General features: G+C 41.7%; 1 protein-coding gene across 3 annotated transcripts in view; it reads left to right on the forward strand.

Annotated features, from left to right (window-relative positions):
* LDAH (lipid droplet associated hydrolase) overlaps window positions 1-14,279 on the forward strand; it is a 144,442-nt gene that overhangs the window by 26,985 nt on the left and 103,178 nt on the right. The window lies entirely within an intron of this gene.

Genomic DNA, 14,279 nt, shown 5'->3' on the forward strand with positions numbered 1-14,279 from the left:
CCTATCCCAAACGGATATGCTCATTTTTCATGGCATATGTATAAGTTATTTCACATAGAATGGTAGTTACAGTACTATGTATGGATTACAGCTGTATTTTTACATCTATATATACAGCTCTAGAGTTCTGTGTACACACTTCTGTGCTCATATTAAAGTATTTAAGATGGCAAGGAAGACAGGAACTTACCAGCATTCTGTCATCCTGCTTTAAAACCAACAATCTATACATGCCGAGTAAACATTAGAGAATCTTTAAATGTTGCTTTTTCCTTTGCAGTGCCTAATATTGACACTTTGACTCATTAAGTTTTCCTAAGGGTTAGTTTGCTTGACTCAGTGTGCAGATGCTACTTATGAACAGTTTCTTTTATAATCTTGTAAACAGTGTCTACTTATTTATATCCTGTAGTTTTGTCCATTACAAGGAGTGTGTTATGATTTTTGCTTGGGTCACTCCTTTATAAAATTAACATCCAGTTCACAAGTCACAATAACCCAGAATACTTTTTAAATTCTGGGTTATTGTGAATGCAACAGTGTGCTGATGCACACTGCCCTATTGCTCCCAAGCAGGAGAGGCTAAACATTCCAGGGCCAGGGAACTCTGGCTTGTCCGTCCCCAGTCATCACAACTCTGTGATAAGCCAAAGTTCCCTGGTTCACATGTCATGGCAAACGACTGAAGGAACGAACATCTCTGGGTTGTTTAGCCTCTCCTGCTTGCAGTGGCGATCAGGCAATATGTACTGGCACACTGCCACATTCACAATAACCCCGAATTGAAATAATTTCTGGATTATTGTGATGTGTGAACCAGGCCTAAATACTGAGAGGCCATTATTGGCAGACTTGGATTCAAAAAGGAAGACTTAAAAAGAAAGTGGGGGGAGCAAAGTCATGATGGGTTTTTTTGGATTTGATTATAATCGAGGCATGGTGATCCCTGTCCCTAACTTAAAATATGCAGCCAAAGCTTGCCCACAGTGCATTTATTTTTGCAAGATTGTAAGGTTTCTTTTAACATGTCTCAGCGTTTAGAAGAATTCTCATTAATTTTCTTGAGTCACATTTTGTTTGGGTGGTGTGGTGGTGAAGTAATCTACTCTCTTGCTGTTAAGCTTAGAGAAATGGCTTGGGGAAAGTTTATTTAAACTGCAGGTTAGTACTTCCTATCACAGGCTTTTAAAAATACATTGCTGCTCAGAGCCCTGGCTATCAAAACAGAGGCTACTGATCAGGAATGGGTGTCAGTAAGCTAGTGTTTGCCTAGTAAAAACAAGGGGGTACTGATCTTCCTTTTAATTGCTGTTTTAAATTAGTAGAGCTCATTTACCTCTAACTTTATCAGCATCTTTAAAGGTAATTATACAAAACATTAATATAGTCATCTGAAAGAGACTCAATAGGCCTCACATTTAAAACATTTGGTATAACTCAGGGTTGAAAACATAAGAATATGAATGGAAGGACACGCTTGTTTTGTTTTTGAGGTGGTGATATTAACTTTTTTTGTATGACTAAATGAAGATCTGGGGGCAGGGTGGGGAGTCTATTTCTTCCATTTCTTACTGCACCAGCACAGTTGTGTTGTAAATATGCAGCTCTTTTTCATCATATATACCTGGTTTAACATCCCCATCTTAGAACACTGTAATAACTGTCTTCCTCAGCTCTTACTCATGAGTATTTACTCAAAGTAGTTGGGAAGTCAGGTGCTGTGTGCTCAGACAGCATCATTCCTTATGCAGGGGCACCCTCAGCTGGCCATAGCAGAGGATCTAGCTGATAATAACCAATGAAGTCACCGTGTAAGTGGGAATGGTCAGATATTTGAATTTGATGCTACCATATAGCATAAAGCATGAATTATTTCTAGTCTTAGATATAAGTTGTAAAATGTGTATGTTGCTGGAGGTTTATAGCAACATATGCTTTAGTTTATTTTACTAAATGCCTATATCTATATTTTTGAGTATGAACAATCATTCGAGATAGTGTTTTCAGTTTCCGTTCCAAATCTACTATATGTAGATAACACTGACATAAAGTGCTGTCTTTATTTTACAGGGATATAAATCCAGGCTAATTTTAATTGGAGTTGGTGAATCTGCTCCAGAGCTATCGCTGCAGTATGTGACTAACCACATAAAACCTTGACTCTGCTTTCCAGATGACAGAAAATGTAAATTTGGTATGAATACAATAAAGAGTATACGAGTACATTCACTGCTATGGCCACAATATTGCCTTAAAAAAGTGTGTGAAAATAGAGTTCCATACAGAAGACATGAGTGGATTGTGCAGGTACCAATGAAATAACAAAGCAACTTAAATGGACTGCAGTATTCATTTATTTACAGCAATAGAAAATGAATAGAGAAATAGGAACTGTTCTTGGTACGTAGCTGAAAGTTATTTTTGAGAGGCTATAAACCAATGTAAGGCTTTCTTTGCCAATATGTAGATTGAATCAAAATCTACAAAAATCAAAGTTCCCTTCTTCATGGTCTCTGTGCATCAGGCACATGGGGCTGTGCTCCTGTGTGGAGCCTCAATTTGGGAAACTTCTGTAGTGGAGGCATTTTAGGCAGGAACCCTTCCCCCAACATCTACTCTGCATGTCCCCACAGTTTCCCACCTATTTCCTCAGTTCTCTTTCAACTGCCATTGCGGCAGCCACATTAGGAAGCTTCTTGCTGATCAGGCCACCTGGTTGTTCTATAGACATTTTATTCTATCTTTTCTCTAACTGTCTTTCTCCTTCTAGTAATTTGTTTGGTTTTTTCCTGTTACCTTTGTGATCTTGCGATCGCCCATAGGAGTGTATGGCCCCTAGGGCTCCCTTCACTAAGTGTGTGCAGCGCGGGAGCAAGTTACCACCTTCAGGCAGCCATTCCCTCTGCCTGTTTTGCCTGGGCGAAGGGCATGTAGTGGAGTCTTGCCTGCACTGCCAAACCTTCTCTAAACAAGCCCAGTGTAACTGTTCGGACAGGCTAAAGGCTGTACTTTGGCATAAGGAACTCAAAGTGGTTGAGGATCCAAAGACCTCAATGTCTCAGCCTCAGACTACCTCCTGGCTAATTGTGCTGTCTTCTGCTTCATCTCCTGTTCAAATGGGAGATAAATCTCAGTGTCCTGCTCCAGGCATTTCAAGCAAGCAGAACTTATCTCCTATACTAGGTCGGCCCTTAGTTATCAAAAAAGCTAACTAAGAAGGCTGGGTCACCTAAACAGGCCAGTTTAGTGACTACCGAACCTAAAAAGAAAAAAAAATCTTCTAAAAAACCTTTGAGGGAGAGTCGGGACCAATAGGGTCCTGCTATTGAGCAGTCATCACCTCCACCCATAGTCTGCATCAGTCTCTGGATCAGGTTCCTACTCCTCAGGACCAACCAGCTTTGGTATCAATGGTGATACCGCCTATTCCACCAATGATACTCCCCCGTTGCCCAGATGACAATGGCACCAAAGTCTGACACCTGTCAGGTCACCTCAAGTTTAGTGAAATAAGGGATGTCTCACCAGCATCCCCTTCTAGACAGTACAGTTCACCATGGAGGACAGCAGTGTGGGACCAGTGACATGGGTCACTGGACTCAATGTTCTCCACATCGATTCAAAGATACCTGCCTTCTTATTGTCACACCAGAGGCTGATTGCATTCTCCACCTGGTTGGAACCAACACTCAGAATGGGACTTTCCCTGTGGTTTGGTGCATTATTGGGACATGGAACACTTGACTCTTTCCAGGGCTGACATTGCTGCTGGTGGGGATACCCAGATGACAAGCATTATTATCGGTGACCCTCAGCCACAGTACCGAGATCACCCGATACTGAAAGCATTTTCTTAGCTCCTCTGCCAGTTCTTTGGAGTCAGGCTGTACCTTCCATACTCACCAGAGAAGGACTTTATTATTGCTGACCCCTGGCTGTGTGAGGCTGATGACACCTTTCTGGCTCCCCTCCACTTCCAGTGAATCCTGCTGTGCCTTCTATGCCATGGACATTGCGGGTTGAGGTTTCCTCACAACCGACCATACAGCTGGCTGCTACCCCTAAGGGTCCACCTCGGCTTGCTCTTCTGCAAGATGTTGTCGCCCATCCAACAGTGACTGAGGCCACAACTGAAAACCTGTCCAGTGTTCATGCTCAGCCAGTCAAGTCTCCTATCTCAGAAGGGAATCTCTCAGCCTCGACATCACCTTCTTCGTGTGAGCCTTCCATCTTGTTCTTAGATGCGGTGGTTGGTTCACAGGCTGCTATTTTGCCCTCAGAAGACTTCAGCCAATTTGCTGACCAGATTCTCAGGATGGTGCAGTCTTTGGGATTGACAACCCAGCAAGCAGCCCCTGCTGTCCAGGATCCTGTCTTTGATGCCATCAGTACAGACTCAGTACACCCAGTTGCAATCCCAGTGCTGCCAGCCTTGTTGACAGTGATCCAGCAATCCTGGAAGAGTCCATTGTCCATGCCATCCATGTTGAAACACCTTGACGGGATGTATAAGGTCCAAGAGGCAGAGGCTGAGTTTTTATTTCAGCACCCAGCACCTAATTCCATTGTAGTGGAGGCAGCTCTAGTGAAGTCTTACAGACAGCATTCTTCCCCAGTGGATAAGGAGGGAAGTCGGCTTGATCTGTTTGGCAGGTGTGTACATTAGTCAGTGGCGATGGGTCTCAAGGTCGCAAGCTGTCAGGCACGCAATGTCTGGGTATTGGGTCCTCTTGTGAGACAAGGTCAGCAGACTTGAGCATCTACTAGATGATAAGAAAGACCTGGCTCGAATGTTTCAGAATGAGGCCCTGAAACTCTTCAGGCAGCAGATTCACACAGCAAGACACCATGTAGATTGTGATGCCAAGGTGCTTACTAAAGCGATTGTGTTGTGCCGGCAAGCTTGGCTAAGGTCAGGCATCCTGTCTCAGGAGGCACAGTCAAGAATCAAGGCCCTCCCATTTGATGGTCAAGGCCTTTTCAATACCAAAACAGATGAGACTTTGGCTTCAAGGCAAAAAGCTCAGACCACTGCACAGCAGATGAGTTATTTGCAATACCAACAGCAGCCAGGCAGATGTTGGTACTGTTCCCCACCTGGCCAGAATCAGCCTCAGCAATCCACCATCATTCAGTACACAGTCAAAGGAAAACGTCTCACAGACAATATCCATCATCGAAGTTTAGAGGCTCCCAGCAAAAAAAAGATGGCGGTAACAAGCGGTGACTTTGACTCTGTCCCCATTCTTCTTCATCCTTCTGCTTATCTTCCATTCTTTGGTACTCTTTTACCATCTTTCCTCCCTGCTTGGAAGGAAATCACGTTGGATTCCTGGGTCCTCTCTCGACTGTCCAGTGGGGATACAGGATCGAATTTGATGCTCCCCCCTCCCATCAGTAGCATGAGGTTTACTGCTCCATCTCCAGCACTACACCAGGAGGTCGAGACACTTCTAGGAAAAGGGGTGATTGAACCCATCCCAAGTAGCCACCTACTCAACGGGTTTTATTCCAGATACTTCACGGTACCAAAGAGAGATGGGGGTCTAGAACCGATTCTGGATCTGAGAAAACTGAATACCTATATCACTCCCAGGAAATTCTACATGCTGTCCCTGGCATCTATCCTTCCTCTCCTTTCTCAGGGAGATTGGTTGGCCTTCATTGACCTCAGGATGCCTGTTTCCACATCACCGTAGAGAGTTCTCACTCCCGTTTCCTCAGATTCGTGTTTGGTATGGAGGTCTACCAGTTTCATGTGCTACCTCTTGGACTTGCCACCGCTCCAAGTTTCTTTACCAAGTGCATGGTAGTCGTCTGCGACCACCTGTGTGTGAAAGAAATCTACCCATGAGTAGAAATCTACTCATACATAAGTGACTGACTGCTGGTAGCATCCACCGAGGATCAGTTGTGGAGGTCGATAGAGTTAACCTGCACCCTTCTTAGGACTATACATCAACTGGGGGAAGTCAAACTTGGAGCTGACACAGAGGCTCCCGTTCATTGGGGTGGTTCTGGATTCCTGCAAAGGTCGAGCCTTCCTTCCCAGCAACCAGTGTCTGACCGTGATTGCCTTTGGTACTGAACTTTGCATTCAACAGACTGTTTCAGCCTTTCAGGTTCAGCGCCATCTCGGGCTTATGGCAGTGACGACTGTGGTGGTGTATCAAGCCCACTTCCAGATGAGACTTCTGCAGGCTTGGTTCCTGAACAACTTTGACACTGATCAGGATGCTCGTTGCATCCATCTGCGCTTACCACGTGATGTGAAGCAATCCCTTCAGCGGTAGACTGCACCTGACAATCGGATGAGGGGTATGCTGTTTCTCCAGCCCTCCCATCAAGAGAAGCGACCAGAAGAGAAAAGATGAAGAAAAGGTGAAAGAAGGGTTTTCTAGAACCACCAAATATAATAATGTAAATACTATATGGTAATATCAAGCCATATATATCTAACTATGCTGAACCTCATGCTTAAGGCCCCTGGGTTTTCATGAACTCTGTATCCTGCTATGGTGCTATCCTTGATACACTAACAAGTATTATGTGTGTTTTTAACAGTGAAACACCTGCTTTTTACGTAGTGTGCCACAAGTATATGAAAAAACAATGTTTTTACTACAAAATGCTTTTAGTATTTCAATACAGGGTGAGCTTCCTGTTTATAGAACTGTCTGCTATAAGTGATGATTCACTTTGAACATTTTGCAAGATATTCGTCAACAGTGAGGTTTCCCACATCAATGTGTGTGTAGTGGAAATGGTTGTTTTCATAGAGTGTGTCAGGAACTGCCTCAGCAGAGTCTTGTCACCCATCTCAATGCTTCAGCTTTCGCTGCTCAGTTTGTCCCTTCAGAAGCTTAAAGGACACTTGAAAGCCTGAACAGTCATAATGAATCATTAGTACTGATCTAAATAATTATTGTTATCACCTGGGGTTCTATTTTACTTTCTTATTGCATTTCATTACTGGATGTCTGTTCTAAGGAAATGGACAAACATTTTGTCCCAAGTGTTAAGCTTCAGTGCGTGAAAGCAAACAGTTTGGAAGATGCTGCCGGCCTTCATTTGTCCATTTTGATCTGTGTGTGTGTGTGTGTGTGTGTGTGTGTGGATGGATGGATGGATGGATGGATGGATAGATAGATAGATAGATAGATAGATAGATAGATAGATTTATTACAATCAGCTTGATAAAAATTCTGTAACTCATCTTTATAAATAACAATATAAAGTTTCCCTTGGACTTGTCATCAAGAGTGGAAATGGGCTGAGGACTCTGCACAGACCTCAATGCAGTTAAGCTGGTTTAAACCCAATGAAGTCAATGGGTTTAAGCAACTATCTGTGTGTGGTATTGCAGCTACCGTAAGGAAATGGCCCATTATATTTATTTATATATAAATTCTCCAGCGTTTCTGCTTTAAAGAATGTAGCAAACAAATATATTCATTAGGGCAGTAACCAAGTAATTTTAAGGGTTTAAATGTCAAGTTAGTGTGAGGCATACTAGTTCTAAGGTATATTTAATGTTCAGTGCTGTAAGTGTTCTGTAAATGTGGGTGCCTTTTTGGAAGATCAGGTATCCCAACATGCCTCATGGCCAGATAATTAATGGCCAACTAACTGCAAGGTGTGGACATGTACAAGGACATTGGCTTTAGGTCACAGATGTGACCACTCCTTGGAAACATTTTGAAATATTTTATTTTAGAAGCACTGCAAAAACTAATAAAACACTATGAATTTGAAGCATGTTTCTTTGGCCTACCACATACTTGATAACCCCCTTATTGATTTTTTTTAAGTCACCCAGTATTCTTAATGGATGACAGTACTGCTATCTTATAAACTTCATTATGTTATATTTCCACTTAACTTCATGCTATTTTTAGATAAAAAAGAAAAAATAAACAGACTTCTCTGCTTTAAATATCTTCTTCAACTTTGTTTGCCACTACTTAAAGCCATTTTCCCTGTATTAGTCACCATACATTGGTGTTTACCAATATATTTTGCCAATAGCTTTTGTTCCTAACACTCCCTCCCCCACTGGATTTTCCCAAGAAAGTATTTTATAGAATCATAGAATAGTAGGGTTGGAAATCGGTACAGTTTTCTCTCTCCCCATTGTAATGTTGAGGGCCTTCACTGACTGCATTCCTCCCAGCTTAGGTGCCTCGATTCTTTTTGAGGATTGTTTATGGATAATTTTCAACCTTTTTCTCCATGATATAGGTATGTTTTCCAGTTGATACCATCACTCATAATTGGATGCAGACGGCATCCTAAGTGGTGGGAGGGGAAGGAAATTTGAACCCTATGGTAAAAGGGTATTTATGTCTTTGGTGTCCCAGTTTCAGGAGGCTTGTCACAGTTCACTGAAATGAGCAATGTTGATGTTTCAGTATATATTTTTCCCTAAGTGCTTCGGTTGTACTTGCCACGGATTAAACAAAAAATAAACACAAGCAGTATACAGTACAAATAAAAAAAGGTTAGCATCACAAACATAGCTCCTAGAGCCACCTATGAATGTGTCTCTATAGTTGAGAGATTTCTTTTTATGTCCACGCTGTATACTTTTCCTTAAAATGGCCCCACTATCTTGGGGTCACTGTTATCCCTGCAGTGGCAGTATATAGAGGTTTTGTACTATATCTTAAGAGTTCAGATTCTGTTGTAACATTTGCTTCAGTTGAATGGATATTAAATGTAGTAAATGAAGAGAAAAAGCACAACTTGGAGTTTTTGCAAATACATTTCGTTTTTCAAAGGATCAGCACACACTTGTGTATTGTATATACTCACAATGTTCCCATAACATACAAGCGTCTCTCTTGTTTGTATATATGCCACTCCCCGTGATATGTGCAGTGTGCTCACAGTTAAAAGAAAAATAGTTATCTTCCTAACTATAGTAATATTCCTAATAATGAAAGCTGCAGGTATAGAGGTACAGTCTAGAGGTGTGCTCCCATTAGTCTTACAAGGTGTGAAACAGCCCTGTGCTTGGCATGCTACTAGTCCTATTTAACGTAATTATTGTACAGCACCTAGTTTTTGAGGTGCATTATGAACATTTATATTATTACTCAAAAAGTAAGGGCAATCAACATGTTTTGAAAAATTCCACTTCTACACTCCTCCCTCCTGTCCCCGAGACCCTTTATTTGCCATCGATTCTTTAAATATATGATTTGCTGCCCATATGTATATGATTTTCCTATCTATTTCTACTTTTGTGCCTTCTGTACTAATTGCCAGTATCTGGAATGACCTCTGGGCTTTGATTTATTAAGCTCCTTTTCTCTCCTAAATTCCTCCTGAGATTCTGCTATGTTTGCAAAACTTCTCCTGTTCTTAGTATCATCTTACCTACTCCTTCTCCAACAGTATTACACATTAAGTCATTCTCCACAGGATACTTTCTTCTTCATGATCTGTATGGCTCTCACATATGGGAGTGAGAGAGTGCACATTCAAAGGGTGTGGCTCTCACTATTCCCACCCAGTTCCTTTTTTGCCACCAGTTCAGCAGCGTAATTAAGGAATGTTGTCCATCTCTAATTATTTTCATTGTCAGAGATTGAGCTGAGTTTCATCTTATTTTCTTCACTTTCTTGTTCTCTGTAATATATATCCTTTCTTTCCATTTTGCATTTTTATTTAAGACATTCTCCACTGGTTACTTAACTTTCTTTATCCATAGAGTTGTAATTCTGTGCTTTTGTTTTTTGTCAGCCATATGTTTGAACCATCTTGCATATCCCCACACATTTTTCTTAATTTAAATCCATTTCTGTTGAAATAGAATCAGGTTGTAGAAATTACAAATTTGCATGTTAAAGAGCAACTTGGTAGTTTAATTTTCAAGTGCTCAAGCCTTTCAGACATCAGCAAGGATTGTATATCTAAGTGTTTGTGCCTTCAAGGGTCTGCATTGTAGATGAAAAGCTTTGAAGTGTTACTGTTAAAATACTTAGTTTCTAGGAGCATGTTTAAATGCAGGACCCTGTTTGTCTTAGTTTCTCTTGGCTAAAGTGTCCTACTCGCAACTCAGTTCTCTGCAGTCCTTGCATGAATCTCAAGACAGATCCAAAAGATTCATGGATTGAATCCAGACTTTCCCCTTCATGAATGGAATGGTTCCTTCCATTCTTAGAGGGCACCAGGATCCACTGGAAGTTGAAAAAATCCAATTTAATTTTTTAAATCATTTTTTAAAGCATCCATTTTTATCTACCCTGCTATACTGCCTTTCTGTCTTAATGAACTCCTCTGCCTTTCTTGGCCCAGCTCCACCACCACCTACTGGCTCTGAGCAGATGCAATGATGGCAGAGAAGTAAAATTTTTTCACTGCCCTCATTGCCATGAAGTAGGCTTTCAAATGAGCTGTAGCCTATGTTTGATCAGAATCGTACTGAGTTTTCTGCCAATGCCACTGTAGTTGATGTCCCACTTGTTTCATTGCCCACAAAGCCCTGGAAAATCAGGGGACTCATTTGGCTCCTCTCCATGGGAGGCTCTGAGTCCCAGCAAGTCTAAACACCACCAGGTAGTGATCTGTCCATGACAACGAGACAACTATAGAAATTTCCTCCACCCCATTTCACTATCATCCCACCTTACACAGAAAACCAGATCCAAAGTGTGCCCTGCTGAATGAGTGGGGCCAGATACTAATTGGGATAGACCCAAGGTTGCTGTGGAAGCCATGAAATTCTGAGCCACTCCTGACAAGGTAGCCTCAGCATCTGTGTTAAGCCCCCCAACACAGCAAGGTGTGGAGACTCCAGCATCAGTCCCGAGACCACGTTGGCTAACTCAGGAAGGGAGACTGTCGAGCAGTGGGGTGGATGGTACACCAACAGAATCCTATTTTGTCCTGAACACTCACCTTCAGCTACACGCTTGCAACTGGAAGACTGTGGGATAGGACATGTTGACAGGGGGATCGGCTTAAGATGGACCACTACGACTCCACCTCCCAGCCCCCCAGGTCTTGCCTGCTGCAACATGGAGAACCTAGGTAGGCAAAGCTGGGAGAGATTCACTCCCCCACTCTCACCCAACCAGGTCTCCATGATGCAGGCCAGGTCAGCACACTCATCCAGGATCAAGTTCTGGATGGCTGTTGCTTTCCCATTCAGCAACCTGGCATTCAGCAGCAGTACTTTCAACCCAGAGGGGCTGTCACCAGGGCTGTTCATGTTCTCTGATATGGGAGACAGCCTGGGAGTAATGAACACCCTGTTACACTGCCCACCCCCATAATGATCCAGCTGCCTCCTACCACCATCTTTGCCCTCTACTGTTTTAATGGCTCCTCCCTATAAACCTATGCCTCTCTGTGCCTTTTTAAAAAAACATCTCTCCAAACAACATGCAATAGTTATAGGTCTAATAATGCTATGTATATACATGTATACAAAGAATACATATATACACAAGAAGGTAGATATACAGGCAATCCCTCTCCTCTGTCCGACAGACCAGATAGCCCTTGCCCCCATTCACCCCCAAAGAGGCAGCCCCATTTGGTGCCAGGCCTACTCCCAGACTGCCCACTTTTTATGCACCAGCCACAGGAAGCAGATAGAATAGAAATGCAAGCTGAATGTGAGCTAAGTGTGACAAAATAAATGACAGGTGCAGAATAAGATGTCAGTATGAGCAATATGAATGGGGTGGGGGGAGAAGAGTTCTTCTCCCACACTTTTTTTTAAAAAAGCAGTTCAAATGACTTATGGGCTATAATTTGCTACTCCTGGGTTAATAAATTTGCAACATAAAATTAAGTACTGAATTACTGTTACCTGTTTGGCTGAACATTAGGGCACCAGGCTACTTTTGCAGTGGATAAAAGCAGCAAACCAAAAACAAGCTGGCAGATTGGTATTATGAATATGATCACATTCACTTCAAATACTAGGGCAGGCACCTGTCCTCTTATATTTTTTTTCACCATGTTTAATCATCCATAGATATTTTCACATTTGTGATAGCTCCATTGGGCTGTATTATAGAGTGAAATATAAAGTGTTGAAGTTTATCTTCACATTGATGGATTTATCCTTTTTCTTTTACTGACAAACACAGCCTTATGCCTTGTATCTCTGGTGTTACATTCCCTCTATTACAGAGGTTCTCAAACTTTGGTCTGTGGACCATTGGTGGTCTGCAAGCTCCATTGAGGTGGTCCACAGAAAGGGTGTGGAACAGTCAAGAATACCAACTGCACTTGATTTAATATTTTCTGACAACAGAGACTGACGCTGTTTAGAGCAGGGCTGGATTGTTGAACAGGTTAAGAAGGAGCAAGCTTAGGGACCATGATTTTCATAATGTTGTTCTTGTTACAGTCTACTAATTTTTCCCTAAAATATTAAGTGGGCCCCTCTCAATGGCCTGACCTAGGGCCTGTGATTTTCATAATGTGATGATGGTTTTGATGATGATGGTTATGCTGAAGAAGCTATTCAAATATCCATTATAGGAAAGAAAAAGTTTAAGTGGCCGAGTGAGACCCCCAGCATTTTTTCAAGTAGTCCACAAAAACAAAGCTTGAAAATCATTGCTTTATTCTAACTAGAATATTTCTTAGGGACAGGATGGGAATGATTGCACTATGTGTATATATCTAGTTGGAGGTACCACTCCAGGAATAATACATTACATGCCTTGGGTTATGGACAAAATATAGTTTTGGATACCCAAGATACAAATTCCCTGTTAAAACAGGGGGATGCTTATATTAGCTCAGCTATGAAAGAGACAGAGGGAGGGAGAGAGAGAGAAACCCCAGGATAATTCCTAAAGGAATTACATAGGATAATAAATACACCAAATACCTACTGAACCTTGAATGCCAATTCAGGAGCAAAAGCAAGAAGATAATTTATTTTCTTAATGTTTTTCATCCAGCTGGTTCAAATAACTCTTCTGGCAAGGTACCTTTGTAATGAGATACCAAATGAAAATTATTCTTGTCAAGTGGAGCTAATAAGATGGAGGAATGACAAAACCATGGCATTTTAACCATGGTGATTACTACTTTTTTATCTGGCAACCACACCCAAGCAGGCCCCAAATTGCTGGGCCAGGTACTTAGTATATAATAGACTGTTCCTGTACTCGTCTGCTTTCTAAGCAGATAGATGAGATAAAGGAAGCACAATTAATACCATATTAAAAACAGTGGACTGGGGCAAACAGATTTATTGCCTTTGCACAATTACTCAGGAAGGTTGTTTCTGAGATAGGAATTTGTCCACATCATGTTCTTCCCACTCCCCTCGCATGCTTTCATGACAAGGACATCCTTTGTTTCATTTCTTTGCCCCACCATTACAATTAGTCCTTGCCCCTCAATTACAATTAGGACTCTATATATAAGTAATATATTAAAATGGTGGCTTAGAGCCTTTTGAATAGGATGCAAGAGAAAGTAGCACCAGCTTTTGAGAGGAGACCAGCACAGCAGAAAGGGCTAAGTGAGAACAGGTCATATATATTCTGGTAGGGAATTAGTGATGGAAGGATAGGGAAGAGATGTGTTGAATCTGCTTTGGATTTCTTCCACTATAGGCCCAATCCATGACTGTACCTGTACTCACCTGTGTTCGGCTGTTTAATTATAAAATGCATTATGGCCAAACAAATAACATTTACTAAATTTTAAAATTGATTCCCCACCCCACCCCAGTTCATGGTAATAAAGTTAAGAATGTGGGCTAGTTCACATGTCACAAGTCACCCTGGAAGTAAGCCACAGTGGATTGGTTGTTTGCTTGCTAATCCTCACTAACGAATGAGCAAATGTGCTCACTAGCAGAGTAGACTGTATTTTGTAGATTTTTTTTCCACCTTTGGGGAGATTTCCACAAATGTAACTTTTAAAAAAAAATTGGCGGGGGGGAGATTTGCGCAAATTCACTAAAGCACAGTAATGCAAATTTGCAGAAATCTCCCTGAATTTTTTTTTTAAGTTACATTTGCACAAACCTGAAAGTGAAGAAAAAGTTAAATATGTGCAAATCTCCGCAGAGGTGCAAAATATATTAAATACGCACAAATCTACTAAAGGCAGGGGAAATTAACATTAAATTTGCACATATCTCCCCAAAGGAGAAAAAAAAAAGTGTCGTTGTCTAAGGAGGTAATGAAGTGGAGGAGTAAATTGATTAGCATCATTTGAAGGTGTAATAGAAGGGATATCATTAGTGAGATTGTGAAGAGCGACTGGATTTTTCGCCCCTTGCCAGGCGGCTC

The sequence above is a fragment of the Heloderma suspectum genome, chromosome 1, assembly GCF_057233095.1.
Source record: "Heloderma suspectum isolate Gila_16-S chromosome 1, 16-S_ref, whole genome shotgun sequence".
In the NCBI taxonomy this organism is placed as follows: Eukaryota; Metazoa; Chordata; class Lepidosauria; order Squamata; family Helodermatidae; genus Heloderma; species Heloderma suspectum.